Consider the following 12,276-nt stretch of genomic DNA (forward strand, 5'->3'; position numbering starts at 1 on the left):
CACAATACCAATCCTGCCCAGTGCTCCTCTGCCCACAACCCCACCACAACTGCCCAGCACCCCCCACAGAACCCCCACTCTCTAGTGCCCCAACACACACACACACATCTTCCCCACCCCCTCACAGCCCAGCACCCACCCAGATCCCTAAGAGACCCACTCCCCCACAGCCTGCCTCCTGGCCACACTCACCGGCCCTGCTGAGAGGTGATTGTCTACCAGGCTGAGCTGGCAGCGCAGCCAGGGCTGGTCCCGGGGCAGGGAATCGCTCTGGCCCCTTGGGAGTGGTGCAATCAGCCAGGCCCAGGCCTGCCCCAGCTGGGCTCTCTGAGGACCCACTTGCCTTGAGAGGCCCAGCCAAGCCTCCTCCCCCTCCCCCACCCCCACTATCATCCCCGTCGGATGAGACCTGAGACTGGCTAAGCTTCTGCACCAGTCCCAGGCAGCTCAGCTCTGGGGAGACAGGTGGGGTCCCACAGGTGGTGGGAAGCAGAGACTGCCTGGAGCCAGAGGTGCACTGGGGTCCAGCCAGGGGGCAGAGAGGAGCAGGGGGGTGGGGACGGGGATGGAGAGGAGCCCACAGCAAGCCAATGGGCAGGCTGAGAGGAGCAAGTGGTTGGCAGGATCTCGGGGCACAGTGCAAGCGGAGCAGGTCAGGGCCCCTTCTGAGCATGGGCCCGGCTCCATGGCGCCACTGTAAACCCAGCACTGTGATCAGTATAAGATGCGCAAATAGAGCTTTGCCTTCTCTAATTTTGATTAGTTTGGTATAACTTGCTGCTTCTCTCTTTATTTCCTCATGTCCAAATAATGCCCGGGCTCTGAGCATTCCACACCTTGTCTCAGTAGTCCCCTATATACAGTTAAGGCTTTTATGTGACTCTAAGGCCCAAACCCATGATGGACGTTCTCTTAAGATGACAAGAGAGTGGGCCCATGTGACACAATGGAGATATTTATGTACCACTTGAACACTGAAGAATTTGTTCAAACAATGGGCCTGATTCACTACTGTTACTCCATGTGATGGAGCATCTGACTCACCACCATGGTGCCTCCTGCTGGCTGCCCTAGGAATTAGCTCAGCTGTTGCCAGTACACCCTTCTCATGTGGTGTCTCATCTGTTGTCTCATCTGTCCCCACCTCCAGGGCCCACGTTGCTCCCTGGACCACATCATCCTCTTCTGGACACAGCCCTACGGTTGTGCCCCAGTCAGTCCTTTTCCCCATTCCAGGGGACCGACTATCCTTAGTCCGACCACTTGCCTCAGTGGTAAACCGCAGTCCCGATTCTAGCCACTCATCTCAGTGGCAAACTGCAGTCCATTCACCGGCCATTCCCCTCAGTGGCAAGTGGGGGAGACCCAGGCATGCCCACTACTCTGGGTCTTGACTGGCAGCCACATACTGTCCCTCCTCTAACTCTGCCATCTCCTTCCCTGGACCACTTCCCCGCAGCCCTAGCACCTTCTCCGCCCTTATATCAGGACCTCAGTCTGGCAGCCATCAGGCTGGAGCTTTCTCCTACTCTGCTGACCCTGCCCAGTACTGCTCTGTCCATGGTGCTCCAGCCTTCTAAACAGCCAGTTCTTCTCCCTTACCTTCAGGAAGTGACTGCCTCTATTCTGCTCAGCAGCCCTTTTTTATGTGGGCCAGCCTGGCCCTGACTGGCTGTTCCACTAAGCCCTCTCCCTATTGGCTGGCTCAATAAGCCCTCTTTTAATTGGCTGGGTTCTGCGCAGCCTCCTCATGGCTGCTGTAAGCCTTACTCTGCCTGTGTGGGGCAGCTGCCCCACCACACTCCAGTTTTATGCCATTTGTACTGTAAAAGATTGGAGTAACACATAAGTGAATCAAGCCCGGTCACAAATAAGATCAATAACTATTTTCTTGGATGGGGAAAAAGAGAATGGCATCAGCATAAATATAGCGTCATAGTCTGCCGCCCCCTAACTCAACAAGTAAGAAAAAGAGTAGGCATCACACGCACAATTCATACAGCAGCAAAAACACAAACCTCAGCAAGTATAGAAAGCACAAGCAATTTTGGAGTGAGTGTGGCAGAGCAATTCCCTCCACAACAGGTCTATGTAAGCCCAGACTGCTGCTTTTTACACAAATGGTTATAAATAAAAGCTAAAACTTTGTCAAAGCAATAGTGTAAACTTAACATATTGGCCCCTTGGTGTCATTTGAAGAAAATTAATGCAGGGGGCCAAAGAGACAGAGTTTGCAATTTGTAATGCTCAGGAGATCCGCTGAAGATTTTGTTCCTAGTGTAGCAAAAATAAAATGCTCTTGGCAAGTCGTAAGGGAGAAATAATGACATGTGCACAAGTAAGATTAATCAGTAACGCCAGAGTCTATCTCATGAGTCATCTTTGACATCATAAAACCTGAAATAGACAAGGTTGTTGCATGTCACATTTGTGCTACCACATGAAAAGGAGAAGTTCTGCCTTCCTCCACCTCTTTGAAACTGCCGTTGTCAGAAAGATAGGGGGTGTATATGGGGGTGAGGAGAAGGCTCCTTTTTTTCCCTTTCTTTCTTTTATCGAGAAGTCCAAGAGTGAAATGCTGGCCCCACCAAAATCGACAACGGAACCCCTACTGACTTCAGTGGGGTCGCTATTTCACCCTAGCTGTGCATATGCCAGGGGTGAAAGTAAGGCGGTACGGGCCGGTACGGTGTACTGGTAAAAAGTGGCCACCGGTACTGGGCCCTGTTGCCTTACTTTAAAGCGCTGCCGCTTTTGCGTCCCCTATCAGTGGCCCTGCCGGGTCCCTAGTGGCAGGCCGCTGACGGAGGAGTGCAAAAGGGGCAGCAACATTAAAGAGCTGCCGCTGCAAAGACCCTGCTTAAAGTGCTGCCGCGGCAGTGCTTTATCGTCCCTGCCCCTTTTGCCCCCCCAGGCTGCCAATGGGCAGGGCAAAAGGAGCAGCTGCCCCGGGGCCGGAGATTTAAAAGGGCCCGAGGCTCTGGCCGCTGCTGCGGTACTGGCAACAGTGGCGAGAGCCCCGGGCCCTTTAAATCGCTGCTGGAGCCCTGGGCGGCATGGGCCAGGGAGCCTGGAAGGGCTGGCTGGGGAACGCTGACCTCCAGCCCCGCCCCTTCCACCCGAGGCCCTGCCCCTTCCTGGGGGGAGGCAGAGACGGCCCCATACCGATAAGTTTTCAATTTTACTTTCACCCCTGGCATACGCCCTGTTGTGGAAGGGCCAAATACTGAGATTCACTTAGTCCTTACTGGGGCAAGCTCACAAACAACGTAGTAGAAGTCAGAATAAATAAATAAATAAAGTGAAGGGCCTTTTGATTTTGCCTGACAACATGTGAGACGAACTGTTCTGTACTCCAGATGATGAAATGCCTTAAAGATGGACTGAAACAGAGCTGTGAACTGGGTTGTCTCCTGGAGCTCTATGCGAGGAGGGCTTTGTGTATGTGCACAAAGTTTCCCCCTTCCATGTAGAAGGAAGGAGTGCTGCAGTCCATCACAGAGGGGCTTTGCAGGAGCTGCATGTGAAAAGGCTCTACAGATCTGCAGCACCGTTCCCTACTTTGCTCCCAATCTTCCAAGCAGAGACACTCCCAAGATAGCAATGTTGATGCGAGGGGAATGATGCATCACTTTCCTTCTTAGTCCCTCCGGGGGAGGAGCCACCTGGTCCCATGTGTCTCCTTTCTGAGATATCACCTTTAGGGGAGATGACACTACCTTCATTTTTTTTATCACCCTCAACACATCTTGGAGTATGTGGCAGATTTTCCTCTTACGCTGCCTCCTTCCTCCCCACTGGAAAAATGTGGGGGGAGGAGCAGAAAGAGAAAAGGGGGAAGCTGACCAAAATGTAATGGGTTTTCAAAACCCAAAGAAACCCACCCACTGCAATTCAAAATGGAACAAAACAGACGTTTTTTGTTGTCCTCCCCCCCAGTTTCAGGTTTTTCCACTGAACAAAATTAGCTGAAATCGAGCTGTCTTTGTGAAATACTTTTTTTTGACAAAATTGCTTTTTCAACAGAAATATTTTCTGTTTGAAAAATCTCAACCTGCTGTAGTTATTAGTCTGGGGCTGATCCCCTTGAGCCTAACCAGGGCAATTGGCTGAAATCAGTTTTATCTTCACTCGGTTTCAATTCTGCACTAGATGTAATGCATCACCTCCTTCTCCAACATCTCACATCCTTCTGTGTATTCCCCCTATAAGAAAATACCCATCCTCTCCCATTCTAGCACTGCCGGGATCTGCTGTTTGTAGTTACTGCAATTAGTTATAAAATGCTTTCACTCTATATTTATGGAGTATTTCTATACCGTGTGTGTGTGTGTCTGTGTGTCCATGTTTCTTTGTTTCTGTACCTATTATCCTGCTTGAGTGTCTTAAAGGAATATGCCTTCCAGACAGGTGTGTGTGTGTGTGTGAGGAACAGTACTACCTGGCTCTGATTCAGATGTGTTTTTGTGTGTGGGGGAGGGCAGAAACAAGGAGCTTTCCATCCACAATCCAGTCCCTGCTTTCAGAGGACACAGGGGCAACTCTCCCCCAGGCCTCTCTGGGGTACAAGCCCCCCTAAGTCAGAGAAGAGAAAGCAGGGTTTAAGGAATGTTGCAATTTATACACTTTCCCCTATGTGACTTGGAACTATTGAGCCTTAAGGACAACCCTACTCAGAGCTTCTCTTGTGGAGGTGTGGTTCTGCACTGCCTCCAGTACAGGCCTGGGCCTTCAAGGCACCCTCTGGGCTTTAGCATTTGGGTGACAGCTGCCACTTTGCACAGTAGGGCTTGAACCAAGGGCCTCCATAGTAAAATAGGGTTACCATATCTGAACTTTCAAAAAAGAGAACACTCCATTGCAGGGGGGGGGAGGGTAGCACCACCCCTAGCCACTCCCTCCCACTTCCTGCCCCCTGACAGCCCCCCCAGAACCCCTGAACCATCTAACCCCCCTACTCCCTGTCCCTGACTGTCCCAACCCCTCTCCACACCCCTGCCCTCCCCGACAGGCCCCCCGTGCCGCTTGGCTTAGAGCAGGTGTCTGGCTCTGCCCCGCCCCGCCCGAGCGCTGCCGAGCAGCGTGCTGAGGCTGTGGAGGAGGGGGGAAGCGGGGTAGGGGCTCTGGCCGCCGCTGCCAGCCCTGCCTTCGCGTTCCCTCACAGGTGCACAGCCCCGCCCCCCAGCACTGCCAGGCGGCGTGCTAAGGCTGCAGGGGATTGGGGGAGCCGGGAAGGGGCTTTGGCTGCCGAGGCCCCAATGCGAGCGGTGTTCAGCCACCCTGTCAGCCACTTTTCGGTCGATAAATAGCCGACCGGGGGGAAATCCCGGACATTTTTAGATTTTTAGAAATCCCCCCGGACGGCTATTTAAAGAGCAAAAAGCCGGACATGTCCGTGGAAACCCGGACGTATGGTAGCCCTAAGTAAAAAAGCAAGAGTCACTACAGCTTGAGCTAAAGAACCTGGCTCTGTAGCTGTGACCTGTATCAGACTTGGGGCCTCTCTCACACATTGACCAGTAGGTTACACTAACATAGCACTGTGAAAGGTGCTAGGGCAGAACATGGGTTTTGCTCTTCCAAACTAGGTGCAGCAATGGTGTTAAAGCCCAGCTCATCATCTAGATCATCCTGGTGGGGGAGTGGCACTATATGTTTTCTTTCAGATAGAGTCAAATACAGTAAAAATCTTAAATGAGTGAAACTGTACCATAGAATCTCTATGGATAGAAATTCCATGCTTGAATAATAAGAATATAGCAGTAGGAATACACTACTGACCAAGATGGTGGCTGTAACTGTGAAATGTTCAGGGAGATTACAGAGGCTATAAAAATAGAAAACTCAATAATAATGGAGGATTTCATCTATCCCCATACTGACTTGGAACACATCACTTCAGGTCGGGAAGCAGAGATAAAGTTTCTAGACACCATTAATGACGGCTGCTTGGAGCATCTAATCCTGGAACCCACAAGTGGAGAGGCAATTCTTGATTTAGTCCTAAGAGCAGCATGGATTCTAGACCAAGAGGTGAATATAGGTGAACTGGTTGGTAATAACGACCATAATATAATTAAATCTAACTTTTTTGGGGGGGCACCAAAGAAGCCCCCCCACAACAGCATTTAATTTTAGAAAGGGGAACTACACAAAAATGAGGAAGATAGTTAAACAGAAATTAAAAGGTACAGTGACAAAAGTGAAATGCCTGCAAGCTGCATGGAAACTTTTTTTAAAAATGCCATAATAGAGGCTTAGATTAAATGTATGCCCCTGTGCCAGGGCAGGGGTGAAACCCCTTGAATGCCCTGCTAAAATGCTGGCTAAGCCCTGCTTTCAGGCAGAGAGGCCAGGGGCAGAGGCTCAAAGCAGCCAGCAGGGAGCCCAGCTGCGGGCCCTAACGAGGGCTGGCTCACTGCAATAGACTGAGCTAAGCAGCGACAGCTGGGCTGAAGGCTGGGAGGGCTATAAAAACCCTGAACAAAACTCAATTAGGAGGCTAGCCTGTGAGGGGACAGGAGGCTACAGTTCTGTCTTCTCACCACAGGAAGGGAGCCTCAAGGGCCAAGAGACCCTAGAATGGGTTAGAAAGGGGATAACTGTTGGGGGATAAAGGAGACTGCCCGGTGGCACAGTAAAATAAAGCACAAGGGTGAAACACCAGAAGAAGGCATGAGAACTCTTATTTTACCAGCCTAAGCAGAGGGCGAGGAGGTGGAAACCTGTGCGGACCCTGTGACAGCCCCCAAATTAAAAAAAAAAAATAGTAAGAACCAAAAAAAAAAGTGCCATCATGTCTAAACAACAAAGTAAAAGAAGGGGTTAGAGGCAAAAAGGAATCTTTTAAAATCAAATGGAAAGCCTATGGAGGAAAATAGAAAGGAATATAAACTCTGACAAGTCAAGTGTAAAAGTATAATTAGGCAGGCCAAAAAAGAATTTGAAGAACAACTAGCAAAAGACACAAACTAACAGCAATATTTTTTTATGTACAGTAGAGCCCTGTTTATCCAACTCTCCCTTAACTGTCTCTCCACTTCTACTGAACAACCAGGACTCCAGAGCCGGAAGATCTCTCCTGTGGCCGCTAGATGGCATTGCAGCATCACATTTTCCCATTCTCCAGTTTATCTGGAATTTTGATGATCTGATCTGGCCCTGGTCCCGATTAGACTGAATAAGTGGGGTTTTACTGTATATCAGAAGAAGGAAGCCTGCTAAACAATCAGTGGGGCCATCAGATGATTGAGGCACTAAAGGAGCACTCGAGGAAGATAAGGCCATTGCTGAGAAGCTAAATTAATTCTTTACATCATTCTTCACTTCAGAGGATGTGAGGCAGGTTCCCACACCTGAGCCATTCTATTTAGATGACAAATCTGAGGAACTGTTCTGGGTTGAGGAGGTGTCAACAGAGCAGATTGTGGAACAAACTGATAAATTAAATAGTAATAAGTCTCCAGGACCAGATTGTATTCGCCCACAAGTTCTGAAGGAACTCAAATATGAAATTGCAGAACTACTAACTGTGGTATGTCATTTCAATGAGCTTCTTTACCAGATGACTGGAGGATAGCTAATGTGATGCCAGTTTTTAAATGTTCTAGAGGTGAACCTGCCAATTGCAGGCTGGTAAGCCTAATGTCAGTACCAGGCAAACTGCTAAACTATAGTAAAAAACAGAATTATCAGACACATAGATTAACATGATTTGTTGGAAGAGTCAACATGGCTTTTGCAAAGGGAAATCATGCCTCACCAATCTATTAGAATTCTTTGAGGGGATCAACAAACATGTAGACAGGGGTGATCCAGTGTTATAAAGGCCAAGACTATAATGGGGTTCAAAAAAGAACTAGATAAGTTCACGGAGGATAGGACCATCAATGGCTATTAGCCTAGATGGTCAGGGATGCAACCCCATGTTCTGAGTGTCCTTAGACTCTGACTGCCAGAAACTGAGACCGGATGACAGAAGATGGATCACTTGGTGATTGCCCTGTTCTGTTCACTCCCTCTAAAGCACCTAATATGGCTGATGCCAGAAGACAGGATCCTGGACTAGATAGACCATTGGTCTGACCCAGTATGGCCGTTTTTATGGATGATTTAAACAGTGAAGCAAGGAGGTTGGTGTTTCAGGCTGCAGTCAGTGTACGTGTGTAAAATGCTGTCCTTCTAAACTAGTGAGGAGTCTGACAGGTGGTATGCTCTCTCAGGGCTCAGAGCAATAATCCTTCCTGCCAGGTCCAATCCTCATCTGCCCCAGTCCTCATAGTCTGAGCAGCGCACCTGCAACCCCAATGTGTACTAGGAAACGAACCAACACAATCAGACTGTGACCAAGCATGAGGCAGAACGACACAGAATGGAAAAGCCTGCTTTGTCTTACACCACATAGTAACCATCAAAAGCCTCCACCCTGTATCTACAGCTGATGTCTGGTAACAAATCGATACACACATCCTCCAATACTACAAGGCACACATGGGGGGGGGGGGGGGGGAAATGCATCTATGCAACATCTATCACTAACCAGTAGGTGGCACCCAAGTGCAGATAGAAATCATTGCAGTAGCAGGCTGCCGAAGAGTTCTGACGGTTAGTGCTGTGGGCCAGCATGCAAGGCTGGGTTTGTGGTGCATAGGGCACAGGGTAGATGAGGCAGCTGTGCCCCAGGGAGCTTTTTGATCACTGATGCCCAAGCAAGCATGCAGCCACAGAACCCCTATTAAAGGGCAGTGATAGTAGGGGCTCTGACATCTTTTAGTGGGAACTCATAAGTGTTTAGAATGTATAGTTATAGGCAACTTTAAATAGTGGGTTTTCTGCCCCCCATCCCACCCGTATTCCTAGCCCAAGATTAGGTTAAGCACTCTCAACCTTAATATTTGAATCAGTAATGTAAGGGTTAAAGTCATGACAAGAATGTTGTAATTCTCACAAACAACATTATACACCTGCAAATTCAGAGTTAAGGTTACATTTAAGACATCCCAATGTGCTGAGGGATGGAAATGCAGAGTTAAAGTACCCAAACCACCTTAACTCTGCCTGCCAGTGACACCATGAAAAAAACTAACATGGCTTTTAAAAATTAAAATGAATATTCTCTAATCTGGGCCCACAAGCACTGCAATGCATATCGCATGGATCCATGCTGTGAATGAACCTACTGGATGAACCCCAACACCCCCTCATCTCCCTCTTCTGCTGGGCCATGTTGAGCATTACCACCATGGTCTCCTCCTTTAGGGGGATGGGGCACTGTCCTCAAAGACGCATTATCTGCTTCTTGGATCCCAGTGCAGAGAAAGTGCCATGGTCATTGGTACCAAAGTGTTTGCCCGTTGCATCTGTACAAGTGAGGTTTAGAATTTGCGCCTCTCCCTTGCTCCCCTTTCCACATAGCTGTCCTTTGTCTCATAGCACAGACATCCTCATCTGTGCAGCTGTCATCACACTTGGAAACCAGCCACTGTTCCCAGGAACAATTAAACTTAACCCAGCCTCTTGCCATGTTTGCTAACTGACCTCTCCTGCTGCCCTGAGTCAGGCTCTTTCTTACCATCCAGGCTCCCCTGGTTCTCAGCACCGTCACCACTCTATCACTCTCAGTGCCCCAGCTCTACTGTTTTCCAATTTGTGCTCAGGATTCTGTGACCTGGGGACCTTTTTGTCAGTTACATCCCACAAGGACCCCACTTAGCGCGCACACCCTGTCTGAGGTCCCTGTCTGCCCAAGATTCCTCCCTGTACCTCTTCTGAATTAAATAACAGGCTGATTTATCTTGCTCCTAATTGCATGGGATCATTTGTCAGTTCCCTTCTCCTTTGATTTAATTTGTCTCACCATTTCGTCTCTACAGCAGAGACCTGAAGCAAAGCTGCCTGACAATGATTTATTGAGCCCTGGCAGTGACTTAACAGGTACTCCTTTCAATCCTCATCCTGCCATATTTCTTGCTGCATCCTGGGGAAGTCTGAGCAGAGAGCTGTGGGGAATCTGCTTGGTTTCACCTTCTTCACAGATCAGGTTTGTCAGGAGGCTTGCTAAAATGGACAGACCTTTCTGGAGAATCTGGAACTCTGAAATAAAATTCGGAACTGGCCACAATCAAAGTCAGAGCTGGGTCCAAGCTGGCAAGTTCTGATCAGCATCCAGATTTGGGTTTCTCCCAAAGTTCAGCGGTGTTTAGGTCTGGTCAGGATTTAGCTTTAGCCTCCTATAGAGAAAGAGGGGCCAGTCACAATGCATTGATTAGGTATCTGGCACCATCCAAACTCCAAAAGTTCTTTGGATCCAGATTTCTGGTCCAACTTTACTTCTTACTATGTGAATTTGCAGTACAGTCTTGCCCAGTTTTAATATAAGCCAATGTGAAATCTGGGAGTTTTCACTGAATTTTGTTTTAAGTTTTGGGTTCATTTCAATTGAAAACATTTATTCAGCCACCTGTGATGTTAGAGTTGATCATTGCATATTTTTCACAAGGCACTCCCAGCTTTAGAGTGGTCTCTTTCTTCTGTGCTCTAGTCACTTTCTGCTTATATCAAATGCCACATTGTGCCATAGAGAGAAATAACTATGGGCCAGATTGTTTTCCTGGGATTTGCATATGTGTAATGACCTCTCCACTGCAGTGGCTCAGCATGGATCCAATCCTGGACTTCAGCACAGGCGTCTTCCTCCTGAATGAAAGGGCAGTTCCTTTAGCTATGAGTTGAGTAGCAGGGTCTACAGTTACCGTGAACAGTTATAGAGGGAAACACAATCACATGCACTGGGATAGAGGAGTACATATCCTCCCTGATCAATCAGCCACTGACACACAGCCCTACATCAATTACTACTCTATAATTTCACCTTGCCATGGGTTGGGATAGAACCCAGGACCTCTACCTCACCACTACTCACATCTTTGCCATGTGAGCTTAGCTAGCAGAACAATTCCACTAGCAGCCAGCAGTAAGAGGCTGTTATCCTCTATGGTGAGCAACCACTAGAAGGGGGGAAAACAACACACTTACCCTGTACAGGGATGTTCATCCCAAGCATCAAGGGTTCAGATTCCAAAGTGGGCCTCCTCTTTCTATTAGTCCCCACCCCGTGTCATCAGCAGGAATTGAACCTATGCCAGAAGGCAGATCTGGACAAACAATTTTTGAAAGAACACTTTTCTGTCGAAAAATGCAGCTGCCCAACAATTGCAATGTTTTCTGAGATCATGCACATTTCAACACAGTTTACAGCAGGCAAAAGTCAGTGTTTGGCTGCAACAATGTCAAAACATTTTGAGACACAAGGTGGGTGAGGTAATGTCTTTTATTGGCCCAACTTGTGTTGGTGAAAGAGAGACAAGCTGTTGAGCTACACAGAGCTCTTCTTCAGGGCTGGGGCCCTCTGAGTATGTTTCCCAGACCCAGAGAAGAGCTCTGTGTAGCTTGAAAACATCTCTCTCTCCCCAACAGAAGGTGATCCAATAAAAGAGATTACCTCACCTGCCTTGTATCTCTAATAGCCTGGGATTGGCACGGCTACAACACCACTGTATAAACCACTTTGATTCACTTTGTTTAGACTTAGTGCTAGGTATATTAGATTTCATAGTCTAAACAAAATGAAGCATTTTGACAGTGCCAAATTGAAATGTTTTGGAACTTTCAGCTCATGGGAATTTTTCAGCTTGATGGTTCCAATTTGGATTGACTTTTTTTCTCCAGAATTTGTGTTCTGGGGGAAATTCTGACATTCCAGTCCCCAAGCAGTCAGCACAGGCTTGGACCAGTGGAGCTAGCAGTGTGACTGGCATTAAGTAGCAGGTTCTATAGGGGCTGGAACCAGCCACTAGATGGCAGTGATCTCATGTAGTAGGTCAGTGTATTACAGATGGAGAGGACTCTCTGAGGATGACCCACTGCACTAACCCCATGGGGTACCCCAAGGGAAGTGCTCCTCTGAGAAGGGAATTGTTATCCTTGTTTACAGGTGGGGAACTGAATTACAGAGACTAAGTGATCTGACCAAGGCTAACCAGGACATCACATCAGAGCTGGAAACTGAACTCCTCTCTCCTGCATCCTACACCCCTGCCTTTGTCCCAGGACCATCCTGTCTCTCTTATAACCCACCCTAGTTTTCATTTCAGTTCCTCATGGACTTGTTTCCTGAGAAAACAGAACAGGCACCTTTCCACCTTTATCTGAAACCCTAGGAATTATTGCAGGGAGCAAGTTAGTGTCTCAGTGTGTGTCCATCGAGACTCCCAGCTT

This window comes from Malaclemys terrapin, chromosome 7, assembly GCF_027887155.1.
Source record: "Malaclemys terrapin pileata isolate rMalTer1 chromosome 7, rMalTer1.hap1, whole genome shotgun sequence".
Taxonomy (NCBI): Eukaryota; Metazoa; Chordata; order Testudines; family Emydidae; genus Malaclemys; species Malaclemys terrapin.